Source organism: Entelurus aequoreus, linkage group LG10 (genome assembly GCF_033978785.1).
Source record: "Entelurus aequoreus isolate RoL-2023_Sb linkage group LG10, RoL_Eaeq_v1.1, whole genome shotgun sequence".
Taxonomy (NCBI): Eukaryota; Metazoa; Chordata; class Actinopteri; order Syngnathiformes; family Syngnathidae; genus Entelurus; species Entelurus aequoreus.
Window position 1 is genome coordinate 40,326,947 of NC_084740.1, and position 15,026 is coordinate 40,341,972.

A 15,026-nucleotide genomic window follows, 5' to 3' on the forward strand; every position below is an offset into this window, starting at 1 on the left:
AAATACATTTTAATGACCATTTTCTATCAATTATTTGACATGATAAAATATGATTTTATATTAGTGTTATTTTTTAAACACATAACAGTTGTTTTTTCTGATAATATTTTGTATACATGAACTGTGTTGTGGGTGGGCGTGGTGACGTGGACAGGCTTCTGAAGGAGGTTTGTGTGTCGCAGCAAGTTGCAGCACGTAGACCTAGGAAGGTAAACAAGGTGGGACCACCTAGTCGGCCTGGCCTGGCTCAGCCTGGAGGGCAGTTTTAAGGTATCCGATCCCCACCTGGGCCGTGCCACCTGGGCCGTGCCACAGTGCATGGTGCCATCCCCAAATCTCACTCATGGCTTCTTACAGGGCCCCAGGAGAGTACACCCCCCGGCCCCCAACCTCTTCTTCCTCCAGCACGGGACTGAGTGGTCTCTTAAACGTAATAACAGCTGCTAAAAGCAACAAACTGAGAACCCGATATATACTCGCAAGGCCTGACCCCTGCTCGTGAACCAGCCCCCGACAGGCGCTACTTGAGTGCGCCTCGTAAACGGAATTCCCCACCGCGCCTCCTGGAGCCCCTTGGAAAAGCACTGGACTATTTTTGGGGCGCCCTCGACGCATCCCAACACCTCCTTGGTGTGAAGCGAATGTTTCCGGGTGTATTTAAAGCTGATGATTTACTTTTGCTGCAAGTGCACCGCCAGGAGAGCAAATTCATGCTTGAATTAGTCTCCATTAAAAAGGGTTGTATCCTCCAGGCCAGCAGGGGGCAGTGGTGTGCATTCAGATAGATTTGCAAGTCTGAGCGCTAAACTAAAGCGAGAGAAAATAATCCAATATATTACTCTGAGGTGTGTACCTGAAACAAATAATTGTAAATGCTAGCCCGCTAACGTTAGCATGCATCAAGCACCAAAATTTGACTGAGTTGTAAACCTACCAAATTAAATAAAAAATAAAAAAATAGCATACTCACGTTAGCATGCTAAGAAGTATTATTCATTAAGTGGCAAAATATTCGACGCTGAGGTTTATACCTGTTAAATTAGCTAAAATAAGATGACATGCTAAAATGCTAACTGTAACATACCTCAAGTACCAAAATATATTACTGTGAGGTGTGTACCTGAAAAAATCATTTAAAATGCTAGCCTGCTAACGTTAGCATGCATCAAGCACCAAAATATGTCTGAGTTGTAAACCTACCAAATTACCTTAAAATAAAAAGCTAGCATACTAAGAGGTATCATTCATCAAGTGGCAAAATATTCAACGCTGAGGTGTATACAGTTGTGCTCATAAGTTTACATACCCTGGGAGAATGTACGATTTCTTGGCCATTCTTCAGAGAATATGAATGATAACACAAAAACCTTTCTTCCACTCATGCTTAATGTTTGTGTGAAGCTATTTATTGGCAAACAACTGTGTTTACTCTTTTTAAATCAAAATGACAAAAGAAAGTACCCAAATGACCCTGATCAAAAGTTTACATACCCCAGTGACTTTGATCTGATAACACGCACAAAAGTTGACACAAACACGTTTGAATGGCTAATCAAGGTTCCAATCCTCACCTGTGACATGTTTGTTTGTAATTAATGTGTGTGTATAAAAGGTCAGTGAGTTTCTGGGCTTCTGACAGACCATTGCATCTTTCATCCAGTGCTGCACAGATGTTTCTGGATTCTGAGTCATGGGGAAGGCAAAAGAATTGTCAAAGGATCTGCGAGAAAAGGTAATTGAACTGCATAAAACAGGAAAGAGGTATAAAAAGATATCCAAGGAATTGAGAATGCCAATCAGCAGTGTTCAAACGCTGATTAAGAAGTGGAAAATGAGGGATTCAGGTAGACCAGCAAAGATTTCAGCCACAACTACCAGGAAAATTGCTCGAGACGCAAAGAAAAATCCACAAATAACTTCAGCTGAAATACAGGACTTTCTGAAAAATTGTGGTGTGGCTGTTTCAAGATGCACAATATGGAGGCACTTGAAGAAAAATGGGCTGCATTAATTTCCACAAGCTACCTAGCAGGTGCTAAATGTACTTTTTAATGGCTAATAATATATTTGGGCAGATTGTAAACAAAGAAAATACATGGCTGAGGATGTCCATAGGTTAGCTTGCTAGTGAGAAACATACTTTTTAGTGGCTAATAATATTTTTGAGCAGAATATGAACAATCAAAATACATGGCTGACGACGTCAACAAGGTAGCTTGTACAGCACATACTTTTTAGTAAATAATATTTTCTGGCAGAATGTAAACAAACAAAAAACATGGCTGACTGACGATATCCACAAGCAAGCTAGCAGGTGCGAAAAGTACTTTTTAGTGGCTAATAATATATTTGGACAGATTGTAAACAAACAAAAAACATGGCTGACAATGTCCACAAGCAAGCCAACTAGTGCTAAAAATAAATTTTTGTGGCTAAATATGTATTTTGGCGAAACGTAAAAAAACAAAATACATGGATGAGGATGTCCACAAGATAGCTTGTGCTAAACTTACTTTTTAGTAGCTAATAATATTTTTTGGCAGAATGGAAACAAACAAAATACATGGCTTACAACATCTACAAGCTAGCTAGCTAGTGCTAAAAGTACTTTTTAGTGACTAATTATATGTTTTGGCAAAACGTAAACAAACAAAATTCATGGCTGACGACATCACAAGCTAGCTAGCTAGTGCTAAACCCACTTTTTAGTGGCTAATGGTCGTTTTTGGCAGAATGCAAACAAAAAACATGACTGACAAGCAAGCTAGCTAGTGCTAGACATACTTTTTAGTAGCTAATAGTATTTCTCGGCAGGCTTGGTAACTTTCTTCTATATGAATAGATAACTTTCTTCGTTATGAATAGATAACTTTCTTTGTTATGAATAGATAACTTTCTTTGTTATGAATAGATAACTTTCTTCGTTATGAATAGATAACTTTCTTCGTTATGAAAAGATAACTTTCTTCGTTATGAATAGATAACTTTCTTCGTTATGAAAAGATAACTTTCTTCGTTATGAATAGATAACTTTCTTCGTTATGAATAGATAACTTTCTTCGTTATGATTAGATAACTTTCTTCGTTATGAATAGATAACTTTCTTCGTTATGAATAGATAACTTTCTTTGTTATGAAAAGATAACTTTCTTCGTTATGAATAGATAACTTTCTTCGTTATGAATAGATAACTTTCTTCGTTATGAATAGATAACTTTCTTTGTTATGAATAGATAACCACAACAATCATTAACTCTGAAATGAGGAACTCATTGAGTCATAAATAATTAGCATTCTTCACGAGGCAGCATGCTAAAGAAGTTAGCATTTAGCATCTCCGCCTTACAGATTGTATCTTTTTAGTCATGCCCCACTTCAAACTCCTTTCTCGTGCAGTTCCCATGATGCACTGCTTCCAAAGGACCAATGGCCGTCGTGATTATGACGCGTGAAAACACCCACAGTTCCTATCTGGACAAACACAAGGCTGTCCTCGCCGCCTGGGGGATCCTGACGACTCCAGGCCGAGTCGGCGTTTATCTGGGCCGGCGTCCAGCCCGCTTTCTGCGTCCCGGGTGGGAGTGGGCGGCCATGTTGGCGGGACGCTGTACTGTAAGCTGTCAAGGCCAGCGGAGGCCACCCAGCCGCCCGGACCGACTGGACGCGCCTCCACGCCGTCGAATGTTTTTCCACTTCTCCGCGTCCCAAGGTCGTGATGCATACCGTCCATTTAATGTGACAGGAAATGGCTGAAACCGAGACCACGGGTCGCCAACACCTGCTGCGGACATCTTCTGCGTGTCAACAGGATGCAAAGTTGTCTTCCACCTGGTGAGACTTCACTCTTCAGGGGTTTTTAACGGACAAAAGGGGCTCGGGAAGTTGGGAAATGAAAGGTCAGCTGTTTTTCGCAGCTCTGACAGGTAAGAAAGTTCTCTTACACACAAAAATTGTCTAAACCAGTGTTTTTCAACCACTGTGTGCCGTGAGATACAGTCTGGTGTGCCGTGGGAGATTATGCAATTTCACCTAATTGGGTTAAAAATATTTTTTGCAAACCAGTACCGTATTTTTCGGACTATAATCTCGCGCCAGGCCGTACCCATATCCGCAGCAGGTCTCCAAGGTGAACAGCCTCTGGCATGTTAGAACACAGTGCGACTTATGTGTGAAAGTATTAACACATTAGCGTAAAATATCAAATAATATTATTTAGCTCATTCACGTAAGAGACTAGACGTATAAGATTTCATGGGATTTAGCGATTAGGAGTGACAGATTGTTTGGTAAACGTATAGCATGTTCTATATGTTATAGTTATTTGAATGACTCTTACCATAATATGTTACGTTAACATACCAGGCACGTTCTCAGTTGATTATTTATGCCTCATATAACGTACACTTATTCAGCCTGTTGTTCACTATTCTTTATTTATTTTAAATTGCCTTTCAAATGTCTATTCTTGGTGTTGGCTTTTATCAAATAAATTTCCCCAAAAAATGCGACTTATACTCCAGTGCGACTTATATATGTTTTTCCCTTCTTTATTATGCATTTTCGACCGGTGCGACTGATACTCCGGAGCAATTTATACTCCGAAAAAGACGGTAATTATAATCCGCAAATGTGCCGTATATATATATATATATATATGTATATATATATATATATATATATATATATATATATATATATATATATATATATATATATATATATATATATGAAATACTCGAGTTGGTGAATTCTAGCTGTAAATAACCACGCCCCCAACCACGCCCCCAACCACCCCCCCACCACCCCCGACCAAGCTCCCCCCACCCCCTACCCCCCACCTCCCGATATTGGAGGTCTCAAGGTTGGCAAGTATGGTGTAGGTAAAAAGGTATCTAACATTTAAACCAAAAATAAACAAAAGGTGAGTGCTGCCAAGTGCCGCTAAGAAAAGGCAATGAAGCTTAGGGATGGCTATGCAAAACAAAACTAAAACTGAACTGGCTGCAAAGTAAACAAAAACAGAATGCTGGACGACAGCAAAGACTTACAGCGTGTGGAGCAGACGGCGTCCACAAAGTACATCCGTACATGGCATGACAATTAACAATGTCCCCCCAATGAAGGACAGTTCAACTTAAATAGTCTTGATTGTGAAAACAAAGCAGGAGCGGGGAATAGCGCTCAAGGAAGACATGAAACTGCTACAGGAAAATACCCCCAAAAAATGTCAATGAAAAAAATGTGCCTTGGCTCAGGAAAGGTTGAAAAACACTGGTCTAAACTCAATTGTTGAAGGTATGAAACGGAAGTTGCTGCGACGCGGTGGTCCGGGATGTCACAATGTCCTTAGAAACCTCTGGCAGTATTCCTTGACTCACTTCCTCTCCTGTGTTTGTGCAACAAAGAGACGGCCGAAGCCTCCGATGATGTCATGTTTGGACGTTGGAGCTCCGAGTTGTCATCTTTGCGTCCGTCTCTTCCCAGGACGTACACATGAGTACAATTACGCTCCCGCGGCGCAGATGGCCCTTGACCCTGGCGCATTTTGAAGGAACGGGGGGCTCACACTGCGCCCCCAACCCTCCCTCCCAGTCTCTGGTTTTCATCAGCGCACGAGAAGCAGGAAGTGGCCCGCAGCAATCAGACGTCGTTTTCTATCTTGAAGTTCACTCCGTCCTTTGAAGGCCCAAACTTCCAACGACATAACTCAATTGTCTCCACATCCAGACTGGATACGTCCTCTACTCAAAAACGGCTCCATTCCATCCCCCAAAACATCAAAAGACCTCAACCTTAAAGGGGAACTGAACTTTTTGGGGGAATTTTGCCTATCATTCACAATCATTATGAGAACCAAGAAGACATAAGGTTTTTGTTTTTTCGCATTCCAACATATAAAAATCATCTCATTCTTGGTGGCTAGCAATGCAGCTAATGTTAGCAATCAATTCTACCTCTAAATCCCTTTAAAAATGCATTCAAAAACCGTCAACAATACTTCATTAACGTTGTGTAACCTGTATAATAACCAAGCTGTAGCAACATTGTTATTGTAAGACTGAACACTGAGGAACTATTTTTCTAGCGTACTAACACATCGGCGGGCTACCGTATTAGCTGTTAAAGCTAGCTACGGCAAGAGATAAGCTAGCTTCTACGACAACACAAATACCAATTTGAGTTTGTAATGCACAACACTGATAGGACAGCAATCTGTACTGAGTGAAAAACATGAACAATCATATTACAGTATCTGTAAAGTATTAGTTCATGTTTTGTTTGTACACAGCTAGCCAGACAGTGTATGTACTGTAGTTGTAATAACACACATGACGTGCTGCGTGTATCATAGTCAATATAAAGTGTGACTCACTCAATGGACAGTTGTCTCTTTGGTTCAGCTGGCCGGGGACGTTTTTCCCCATTTATTTGGGTAAGCACTCCATTTATGTCAAAATAGATTTGCTTCAAACGTCTCACTCTTCCTTCGTGCTTGCGTCTAGAAGCAGTAGTTCATCCTCAGTATATTCAGCTTCAAAAAGATAAGGTTGTGAATAATCATTTGTCCAAAAATAGTCGTCTTTGTTGTCTGTTACCAAGTCTGCCATGATTAAATGACACACACACACATTTTTTTTCTCTACAGAAGTAGGAACACACATTTGCTGCCATAAATCAAAAGTGCGCTGCTATGGAAACGGAAATAAATGTGGCAAGGAATTAGTCCTGGCAATGATTAAAATGACCAAAATACAGTAAATATTGTACATATTACATATTGTTATGAAGGTGTCTGTTACTACATTATATATATATATATATATATATATATATATATATATATATATATATATATATATATATATATATATATATATATATATATATATATATATATATATATGTATACACTTGCAGTGTGTATATTGTACATATTACATATTGTTATGAAGGTGTCTGTTACTACATCATATATATACTTGCAGTGTGTATTTAAAACATATTACATATTGTTATGAAGGTGTCTGTTACAACACTATATATATATATATATATATATATATATATATATATATACATATATATATATATATAATTGCAGTGTGTATATTGTACATATTACATATTGTTATGAAGGTGTCTGTTACTACCTATATATATACTTGCAGTGTGTATATTGTACATTTTACATATTGTTATGAAGGTGTCTGCTACTACATATATATACTTGCAGTGTGTATATTGTACATATTACATATTGTTATGAAGGTGTCTGTTACTACATTATATATATATATACTTGCAGTGTGTATATTGTACATTTTACATATTGTTATGAAGGTGTCTGCTACTACGTATATATACTTGCAGTGTGTATATTGTACATATTACACATTGTTATGAAGGTGTCTGTTACTACATTATATATATATACTTGCAGTGTGTATATTGTACATTTTACATATTGTTATGAAGGTGTCTGCTACTACATTATATATATACTTGCAGTGTGTATATTGTACATATTACATATTGTTATGAAGGTGTCTGTTACTACATTATATATATATACTTGCAGTGTGTATATTGTACATATTACATATTGTTATGAAGGTTTCTGTTACTACATTATACATATATACTTGCAGTGTGTATATTGTACATTTTACATATTGTTATGAAGGTGTCTGCTACTACATATATATACTTGCAGTGTGTATATTGTACATATTACATATTTTAGGAAGGTGTCTGTTACTACATTATATAAATACTTGCAGTGTGTATATAAAACGTTGATGGAGGGTTTTGAAGTTGTTTAAGAGACTTTGAAGGCTACAATGGTGACTACCATTAGCCGCATCTTCCAAGCGTTTTTATCATCTTTAAAACCCTAAAAAAAAAAAAAGAACATGTGTGTTCTTGTCTGTCATAATGATTGTGAACGATAGGCAAAATTCCCAAAAAAGTGCAGTTTCCATTTAAAGGTTCCATATTAGAGTCAGCTTCATTGGCCAAGTGGATGATGACGTGAGCATGAGTTCGAACCTTCACAGTGACGGATTAGTTGCGAGTTATTTCCCAGTGGTCATCAGATTGATAGACTGAGGGAAGAAACTGTTCTCTGAAGGATTTGTATGGCGTACTAGGATTTGTAGTGAATGGCGATGCCAATGACTTTTTCTGCAGTCCTGATTGTCTTTTGCAGTCTGTCCAGCTTGGTTGCAGATCCAAATCAGAGAGTGATGGAGGTGTGGAACGTCATCAGCAGTTCCTGGGCCAGGTCGAACTTCTTGAGCTGATACAGGAAGTACATCCTCTTCTGTGCCTTCTTCCTGCTTGTGTCTAAATGGGAGATCCACTTCAGGTCCTGTGAGACTGCGGATCCCAGAAATATTCTGGTACGTTTCACCGACGTACATTCAAAAGGTGCCTTGGTATCACGTCCAACAGCAAGCAGTTTTTTTTCTTTCTTCACCAATTCAACTTCAGAGGTCAAAAACGTATCTCAAAAGTGGAGCAAACAAGCCCGGGAGATGTTTTTTATGAGGCTTAGCACTCCTAAACAGACTTTATAACCTTTATAATGCTTTTTTTATTTCTCTTTGTTATTTGGGCTTATTGGACCCTAATTAGAATAAAAACTAAAAATCATCTTTTGATATGATGTACTTAGTCCATAAGTACACAACCGTGTACTTCATGTTTAGTGACATGCTAATTCTTATTTTCACACTTTTTTTTCTCCAAATTCCATTGTATGTTATACTCTTCTAACACCACCAGATGGCAGTATAAGTGTCCACGTAAGTGGCCATAAGACCCCAATTCAGTAGTGTACACATTTTGGAAATAAGAGCTAAAAGGTGCTGTCCACGCATGTGGCCACTAAGCCTTTAGAGGCAGGGGTGCCCAACCTTTTTCCACCCAGACCCACAGACAGACAAATCAAAAGATGTGGCGGCCATTTTGGTAGTACTCACCTTTAAAACCAGTACACTATATACAATTTTTTTTCCAAAGAACTACAAAAATGCAATTTCGGTATAAATTTTGTGTGAACGCTAACGAGCCAAAGCCGAACTGAAATGCTAACCGTTAGCATGCTGGCTTGATAGAGTCAAGTAAGAAAAAATATGAGCAAAATGCGCTCAAAAAGCTAGCTTGCTTAAAGTAAGCATTAGTGAAATACCAAAATATATGACACTGAGGTGTCGGGCTGTGAATCTTTAGGCACCACAGCTGTCGATTCGGTTCTTGGGGGTAACGATTTGATTCAGAATTGATTCTCGAAATCAATACCTTTTTTAATAACATTGAGTGCCAGTTCTATGATTAACTACATGTCCTGGGCATGAAGTTAAAGTGCATCCGGCAGTGGAGGCTCCTCTATGGGGTCTTGGGGCACTAGGAGGTTAACCCCTTTACTACTGTTACCCCAGGTGGCCCTTGGCAAAGGCCTAGTACCTGACTGCCCCCTAGCCAGGGATACGGTGAAGACCTCAACGGCGGAGCAGGCGGAAGACGGTAGATTTAAGAACTACCACAACGGCTGCGATGGCGGAAGAAGGCTGCAGCAGAAAAAGGGTCCCCAGTCGTCTTGGACTCCATGCCACTGGACCCTGACCCGATTCCGTCAAGGATCGTGTGATGACTGTCTGTGCACCAGTCTCCCCACGTAAAACAAAGTCACGCACAGGCATCCTCTATAAAGGGATACACCCCTACCAGGAGGATTGTCATACTCGTCCAAGTGACCGCCGATGATGATGATGACATTCCTCCATAAAATAGATCAACATCTCTGATACATTTCTGCATTACTTAAGAGAAAACTGGTTTTGTTTAATAAAATACTTCCCAAACATTTAATAAAGTCAAATACAAATAAGGCAACAAGAGAAGTATCCCACATTTCTCTTTTCTAAAGTAAATGTGTACAGCACCCCTCAACATCCCACCTCCCCGGATTGTAAATAATCAAATGTAAGTACGGTAATCAAATGTATATACTCGTTTTTATGCTTTCTGAACTCACTTTGTTCACTGCTCGCTGTACATATCCTACCAAGTCAGACCTACACTGTTTCAATGTCCATTTCTGTGATGATGCAATTGTTGATGACTGAAGTGCTGACATCAACCCCCCTCCACATCCCACCCCCCAGATTGTAAATAATGTAAATAATTAAATGTATATACTCTGATGATTAACTTGTGTGATGACTGTATTATGCTGATAGTATATATTTGTACCATGAATTGATTTACATGGACCCCGACTTAAACAAGTTGAAAAACTTATTGGGGTGTTACCATTTAGTGGTCAATTGTACGGAATATGTACTGAACTGTGCAATCTACTAATAAAGCTTCAAACAAAGCATATATGATCAACTACATCAACATGACTTGTCTGAGTGGCTGGACAGGACAGACTAATAAAAATAATTTTAAAAAAAATGTAATCAAAAATAATTGATTAAAAATTCAGTCGAAAAATCTATATTTTTTACACCCTTACAGAGGTTTACACCTGCTAAAAAAGTTTAAAAAGTACCAATGATTGTCACACACACACTAGGTGTGGCGAAATTTTTAGCACGCTAATGTTAGCATGCTAAAATGCTAAACGTAACATGCGTCGAGTACCAAAATATAGTACTCTGGGGTGTATACCTGCTAATGTTAGCATGCATCAACCTACAAATTTAGCTAAAAAAAAAAGCTAGCATATTAACATTAGCATGTTGACAGGTGTCATAGGCAGAGTAACAAAAATGTGACGCGGGTGTATGCCTGCAAAAATTGCAAAAAATCCGGCATGTTAATGTTAGAATCCTAAAGATTGTACGGTGGGCCATTAAAAAAACTTAGCTACGGGCCGCAAATGGACCTCGGGCCACACTTTGGACACCACTGCCCTATGGCAGCGCTTTGCAAATAGGAGCGGGCTCCCCTTGCCGTGATATGTGTGTGGGGGGCGTGAGAAGCAATAGCGTATATCTTGGCACGTACAGATAGATCAATCTGGGAGGGGATTAAAAAAAATGACGTCCCTTAGGGAGTCGTGACAGAAAACTATTGAGAAGCACTACTCTGAGGACACATTTTACTCAGTTTTGCATCATAGGGGGATTTAAAAAGGGGAAGGATCCAGAATCTAAATTGGCACTAAAATGCGATGATTAAAAACAGACGTTTGAAAGGGCTTGCATCAATGTAATGACGTTAGCATGCTAACGATAGCAAAAAGCTTCCGTGCTTTTTCGTAGCGAGGTTGACATATACACTGTAACTGTGCACTTGTCCAATGTAATACCTGCACTGGGAGGTGGAGGAGCCAACAGTTGTACTCAAGTAAAAGTACCGTTACTTTATAGTAGTATGACTCAGGTAAAAGTACAAAGTGGGCATCCAAATAATTACTTGACCAAGAGTAAATATTCAGTGCAACAAATACTCAACTACTGAGTAACTAGTAAATAAGGTCTGTTTTTTAATGGTACTTGCACTACAACAGTAGTGTGTGTGTGTGTGTGTGTGTGTGTGTGTGTGTGTGTGTGTGTGTGTGTGTGTGTGTGTGTGTGTGTGTGTGTGTGTGTTCTTGTATTCCTACCCTTCTTGAGACATCTAGAAGGAAAAGTAGCTTCTATATGAGGAGGTGTGAACAAGTGATGACATAAATCATGGTCCCAATAACATTGCATCTAATAGACAATGCAGTGTTTCCCACACATTCATTTATTTGTTGCGGCCCGCCACGAAAGAATTACGTCCGCCACAAATAAAAAAATAAAAAAATATTTTTATTTTTTTATGTGCTGTCCAGCTTCTCAGGCAAATCATGTAGTTGATGTAGATGCTCATATAGGCTGTTCAGATTTACTTTACAAAAGAGAAGTGTAGGATACTTCTCTTGTTGCCTTATTTGTATTGTTTTGAGGCATGTTAAAAAAAATAATGCACTTTGTGACTTCAATAATAAATATGGCAGTGCCATGTTGGCATTTTTTTTCCATAACTTGAGTTGATTTATTTTGGAAAACCTTGTTACATTGTTTATTGCATCCAGCGGGGCATCACAACAAAATTAGGCATAATAATGTGTTAATTCCACCACTGTATATATCAGTATCGGTTGATATCGGAATCGGTAATTAAGAGTTGGACAATATCGGAATACCTGATATCGGCAAAAAAGCCATTATCGGACATCTCTAATCACAATTATTTATAATTATCGATTAAGGCTTACAAAGACGTATTATGTCAGCGACTCTGCTTCCGGCAGGTACTGTCACGTGACTCCGTTTGACCAATCCAATGTAAGCAGTAGTGACGTTTAAGTCAATTTCATTGATTGATTGATTGATTGATTGAAGCTTTTATTAGTAGATTGCACAGTACAGTACATATTCCGTACAATTGACCACTAAATGGTAACACCGCAATAAGTTTTTCAACTTGTTTAAGTCGGGGTCCACGTTAATCAATTCATGGTGATCATCAATCAATCATCAATCAAAACAAGCACAAAGTACAACTACAAAGCTGAAGTAGGTTAGTATTATTCAAGTTTATGATAAAATAGAGACTTACGTACTTGTTTAAAAAGTGACAGAATGTTCCCGAAGAAGACACTTTAATCACGTGACATGCACATCCCGGCTGTTTGAGACAACTGCTGAACAAAACAATTGACTAAAAAGCGATCTTTTTGTACGTCTCTGACGATCCCAATAACCACAAGTGTCATTTAAACACATAAAAACATTACCAACAACATCAAAAAAGCAGTGGAAACTTGTACTTATCTGTTAGGTCCACAGCTTTACGTTACCGGCATTAGCTTATTAGCATGTAGCATTCTCTTCTTCTGTGGTATTTACATCTAGCATAGCTAAACAAGCTGAAATGACCACCATAGCCTCCTAGTGTACGAGAGGCACACTACGTGTGGCCAACAGTCACATTAGAATTAGGATTATAAAAAATGTCACATTAAAATAGGTGTGAAAACAGAAGAAACTGAATCATTTGACAAATCAGACTAATTTAGCACATAGAAACGTACTGACTGTAAATAGGGACATGACGTCACACAAGGCAGCAAAAAACTATTTAATGATTACTTATATTAAGTTAAGTTAAGTTAAAGTTCCAATGATTGTCACACACACACTAGGTGTGGCAAAATTATTCCCTGCATTTGACCCATCACCCTTGATCAACCCCCTGGGAGGTGAGGGGAGCAGTGAGCAGCAGCGGTGGCCACGCCCGGGAATCATTTTTGGTGATTTAACCCCCAATTCCAACCCTTGATGCTGAGTGCCAAGCAGCGAGGTAATGTCATGTGTTATGTGTGTCTGTAGAAATGTTCACATTTCAGCTTACAGGAATTCTACTTCTATCCATAGAAAACATGTTGAAGTAAATTTAAAAAATGTAAAACTACAATTGTAGTGCAAGAATACGGAACCCCTAAAGGGACACGGGTGAAAAAAATGTTTTTATAATTTAAAAAAAAATTTTTTTTAGACATGTATAAGAAAGTTTCTCATGCGCACGAGATACATGTCTAAAAATAATAATAATAAAAAATTTAAAATTTATTTTTATTTTTATTTTTTAGACATGTATCTCGTGTGCACGAGATACATGTCTAAAAAATAAAAAATTCTAAAAAATTTTTTTTTTTCTTTTCATAACTTTATAAAAAGTTTTTTTATAAAGTTATAAAAAAAACATGTCTAAAAAAAAAAAAATTTATAATTTTTTTGTTTTTGTTTTTAGATATGTGTCTCGTGCGCACGAGAAACGTTCTCGTGCGCACGAGATACATGTCTAAAAAATAATAATAATAAAAAATTTACAATTTATTTTTATTTTTATTTTTTAGACATGTATCTCGTGTGCACGAGATACATGTCTAAAAAAAAAAATCTAAAAATATATTTTTTTTTTCTTTTCATAACTTTATAAAAAGTTTTTTATAAAGTTATAAAAAAAACATGTCTAAAAAAAATGTTTTCATAATTTTTTTTGTTTTTGTTTTTGTTTTTAGACATGTGTCTCGTGCGCACGAGAAACTTACTCGTGCGCACGAGATACATGTCTAAAAAAATAATAATAATAAAAAAATTTACAATTTTTTTTAATTTTTATTTTTTAGACTCGTGTGCACGAGAAAGTTTCTCGTGCGCACGAGATACATGTCTAAAAATATATAATAATAAAACATTTTACAATTTTTTTTTAGACATGTATCTCGTGCGCACGAGAAACTATCTCGTGCGCACGAGATACATGTCTAAAAAACAATAATAAAAAAATTTACAATTTATTTTTATTTTTATATTTTAGACATGTATCTCGTGCGCACAAGAAACTATCTTGTGCACACGAGATACATGTCTAAAAAAAAAAAAATTCTAAAAATATATATATATTTTTTTTTTTATAACTTTATAAAAAGTTTCTTTATAAAGTTATAAAAAAAAAACATGTCTTAAAAAAATTTAAAAAATTTAAAAAAAAATAATAAAAAAAAATATTTCCCCCATGTCCCTTTAGGGGCTCCGTACAAGAACCATTAAAAATTGGCCACTATCAAAATCTGAAGTTACTCAATACTTGAGTAGTTTTGTCACTGAATACTTACTCAAGTAATTATTTCGATAACTGCTTTTGACTTTTACCGGAGTCATATTATTGTTAAGTAACGCTACTCTTACTTGAGTACCACTTTTGGGTACGTTCAGGGTGTCATTGCGTGCTTTGTCTCCTGCAGGCCCACGCGTTGTCGTCACGACAATGTGGCGCTTTCGTGCGCCACTCCAGCTGCGATACAGGTGGTGCAGGAGGGGAGGAATGCGTCACGTATGCCGATCCGAGCGCAAAGTTCTCCTAATTAGTCCAATGAATCATCGCTAACGACACGTTGCATGTTGCAGATTAATACTTTTTTCAAACGGCTCAGGTCAGTTTTTGAGAAGTCCAAGAAAATAAATGAAATGAAAAAA

At 37.7% G+C, this 15,026-nt stretch overlaps 1 protein-coding gene across 1 annotated transcript in view; it reads right to left on the reverse strand.

The window, feature by feature from the left end:
* The window catches only part of cdon (cell adhesion associated, oncogene regulated), a 213,580-nt gene extending 200,766 nt beyond the window's left edge, over window positions 1-12,814 (reverse strand). The window contains exon 1 of the mRNA XM_062060861.1: window positions 12,608-12,814. The gene's annotated coding sequence lies outside the window, so the exon portion shown is untranslated. The remainder of the gene's footprint in view (window positions 1-12,607) is intronic.
* Window positions 12,815-15,026: the final 2,212 nt, after the last annotated feature.